Source organism: Pteropus vampyrus, unplaced genomic scaffold, assembly GCF_000151845.1.
Source record: "Pteropus vampyrus isolate Shadow unplaced genomic scaffold, Pvam_2.0 Scaffold124, whole genome shotgun sequence".
Lineage (NCBI taxonomy): Eukaryota > Metazoa > Chordata > Mammalia > Chiroptera > Pteropodidae > Pteropus > Pteropus vampyrus.
The window spans coordinates 201,837-205,602 of NW_011888905.1; the positions used below are offsets into that span (position 1 = coordinate 201,837).

The following is a 3,766-nucleotide window of genomic DNA, read 5'->3' on the forward strand; positions in this document are numbered from 1 at the left end:
GTACCGATGTCCACGGTTTATTTTTTCGTCCGCCCATTGATGGACATCAAGGTGGTTTCCAATTTTTGGCAACTGCAGTGGAGAAATAGCTATAAACATTGTTGTACATACATTTTCATTTTTCTTGGGTGGATTCCTAGAAGTGGGATTGCTGTATCACCTGGCAAGTGTCTAACTTTATAAGAATTCTTCAAACTGTTTTCCAGAGCGCCCGTACCCTTTTTCAGTCTCACCAGCACTAAATGACATTTCTAGTTGCCCCTCATCCTCAACCAGCCATTGGTTTTGTATCTTTAATTTCAACCATCTTAATAGGTGTGTAGTGATATCTCATTGTTGTTTTAATTTGCATTTCCTAATGACTAATAATATTCACATCTTTTTGTGTGACTATTGACCATCCTTTTACTCCTTCTGTGGAAGTGTGTGTTCATGTATTTTGTCCATTTTTTAAATTGGGTTGTTAGTTTTCTTATTGGTGAGTTTTGATGATTTCTTATATATTGTAGATACAAATCCTCTGTCAGAGATGTGATTTGCAAATATTTTCTGCCAGTCTTAAGCTTCTTTTTTCATTCTCTTAACAGTGTCTTTGCAGATCAAATTATTTAACATTTTGATGAAGTCTAATTTATTTTTAAATTTTTTTTCTTCTGTGAAAAGTGCCATGTCTAAGAACTCATCACCAAAACCAAGTTCATGTAGATTTTTCTCTTATGTCTTCTTCTAGAAGTTTTTGGTTTACATTATACCTATAATCAGTTTTTAGTTAATTTTGGTATAACTTGTGAGGTTTACATCAAGATTGACTTATTCATTTACTTACTTATGTCTTGCCCCCCTTTTTGCATATGGATATTTCATTTTCCCAATACCATTTATTGAAAGCCTATGATTTCTTCATTGATTTATTTGCACCTTTGTCAAAAATCAGTTGGCCATATTTGTGTACATTTATTTCTGGATTTCCATTCTGTTTGATTGATCTACATGCCTATTTCTATACCAATACTTCACTGTCCGATTAGTGAAATTTAAAGTGGGTCTGACATCAGATGGTGTAATCTCCCACATTTAATTTTTATTTTTAAAAATTGTTTTAGATATTCTAGCTCTTTTGCCTATCCATATACATTTTAGACTTAGCCTTTCTCCAACTATAAAAAAATGCTGCTGGGATTTTGATAACAGTTGCATTAAACCTATAGATCAGTCAGAAGAATGGACAGGGTAGTGCTGGTATTCTTTTTTCATATATTTGATGATATTTTGTTTTTGGCATCTTCAAATAGTTGCCTCATGCATTCTGCTCATGTTTTATAGTTGTATTCAGTGGGAAAGAAAGTAAAATGTGCTTATTTCATTTCACTTGGGAGTAGAAACGAAGGATAATTTTTTGTAAATGATCAGAAGAAAAACTAGAGGGAATGTTATCAGGAAATATATGAAAAATTCTTGAGACTGAAGGGTTTGATGACTCAGATGCACAGGAGTACCCTTTATAGCTAAAGCTTGTAGTGCTAAATTTAAAAAATGTTTCCTTAGTTCAAAGTCATAAAGATATTCCCCTGTGTTGTTTCTAGAATCTTGCTTTATTTATCTATTTATTTAACATTTATGTTCAGATCTACAGTCTACCCGGAACCGGCTTTGTGAATAATGCAAAAGGGGTCATTTTAATTTTTTTCCTGGTAGCTGGTCCCTTGATCATTTTTTTCTTATAGTATTTACAGCTTATTCAAAGACCGTTCGTTGCCACTATTTCTGCAGTGCTCTCGTGCTCATAAAGCAGGGTATGAAGCGTGAGTCTGAGTCTGAACTCTACTCAGTACCATTGTTTATCCATGGACAACATCATATTGTGTGATTTATACTACCCTTATGTCTTTAGCATTTGGTGAAATAAGTCCTCTAAGTTTGCTTTTCTTTTTAAAGATAACTTAAGCTACTCTGGCCGTTTTCAATTAAATGTTATATTTTGGTCAATTTATCAACCTCCAAAAAACACCCGGTGGGATTTTACTAAAAATGCACTGGCTCTGTACATCGATTGGGGGGAGAACTGGTATCTTTACAAAACTGTGTGCTCCTGTCTAGATTTCTTTCTAGGCATTAGATGTTTAATCTGCCATTTAGCAGCATACTTATTTGAATTTTCTTACTGCATGTTGTTGCTTTAATTATTTTTCCCATTGGTGGAAATGTAAAATGGCCTGAAAAGGAGCCTCGTTCAAACCACTGGGTCTGACTAGATATATGTAACTCTGGTCTCCCAAAACTGCATGGTCAGGAACCTACATCAATAAGCATCTGAGATGAGAGACACGCAGAACAGGTTTGACTAGAAGCTCAGCTTCAGGCGTGGGTGCACCTTTGCTTCCTAATTTACAACATTGAGGTTAATGAATCATGCAGTCAGAATTTAAAGAGAATGTTTCTTTAGCAGCTTAATTTTACTTGAGTGATCTAGTTTCTTATTATAGTTACAATGAGGTTACATAATATAGAAGGGAAACCCAAATGCAGAGGATTCTTAGTGTGGGGCACAGAGTCTTAAATAATTTTGTGAAGTCCCTGGAATAGTTTGCTAAGTGCTATGTTCGGTGACTGAGGTCACCTTTGTGTGAGAGGGTGCATGAGTTTCCGTTCCATATGCCAGGGGGTGCTAAAACAACAAAGGTTTTAGAAATCTCCCCTAATAACTTTGGGGCCCATTAAAGGGACATAGAAGAGACTGCCAGCTTTATTTTCTTGTTTTGAGAAATGCATAAAATGTCCGTTAGTGGCTTCGATGCCCGAAGAAAATTCTTTTTTAACTAGTGCAAGCAACTTCTCTACATGAGCTCAACACCTCTTTCCCCGTGACAACCAGGGCTCACCGACATGCGGCGCCTCACACGGGGGCCAGATCTGTCCCTGCATCAGAAGTCACTAAGCGGTCCGGGAGGCGCCCGCGCGTCTGGTGCGCTCCTCGCCCACCGCTGCACGTGACAAAATCCGGACTTCTTCGCAAACATGGCTTTCCCACTTTCTCGCAAACATGGCTTCCTTTGCAAGTTTTCTTCCGTGAATGTGCCAGAAATCGACATGTTAAGGCTTGTTTTCCTACAGGCTTTGGACCTGACAACTAAATAATCTATGTAGAGAAAAAGATCTCATGGCTGAAACTGAGTGGAGTTACAGACAAAAGATATGGAATCTCCAAGTCTCAGCTTTCCGGTTGATATAGGTGCAAACAAAACAAAACAAAACAAAACAAAACAAAACAAAACAAAACAAAACAAAACACTACTTCACTGAGTTTCTAAGCATTAAATCATATAATGAATATAAAACGTTCAATTCAGGGCTTGTATAATGAGGAATGTTCACTCGGCCAACGAGTTCGAGTTAATGGCGTGTGGGGGTGTAGACTTTACAGGTTTGTGTACTTGGCAAGAAAATAAGATAAATAAATAAGATAAAATGAGGTAAAATAGGATTTTCTTCAAAAGAGTGTCGTGAGTGTCCGTTGACCCAGATTTTTGATTGATAAGCTAGATGAAATGCTGTCAGCAGAGTTCATATAATTCATATTTGATAAGCACAAAGGAACATGTGAGGTTCCATGGTGTAATGGTTAGCACTCTGGACTCTGAATCCAGCGATCCGAGTTCAAGTCTCGGTGGAACCTCTTTTTTCTTACCTTCTCCTCTGGGAAAATTGTCCACCTAAATGACTGAAATCGATTTTGACACTGCCATCTTCTGTGAGTTCCTCAAGTCTC

At 37.1% G+C, this 3,766-nt stretch overlaps 1 non-coding gene across 1 annotated transcript; it reads left to right on the top strand.

Annotated features, from left to right (window-relative positions):
• The first annotated feature begins 3,601 nt into the window (after positions 1–3,601).
• Positions 3,602–3,673, top strand: TRNAQ-CUG. The gene has a single exon. It is a non-coding gene; the product is annotated as a tRNA-Gln (tRNA).
• Positions 3,674–3,766: the final 93 nt, after the last annotated feature.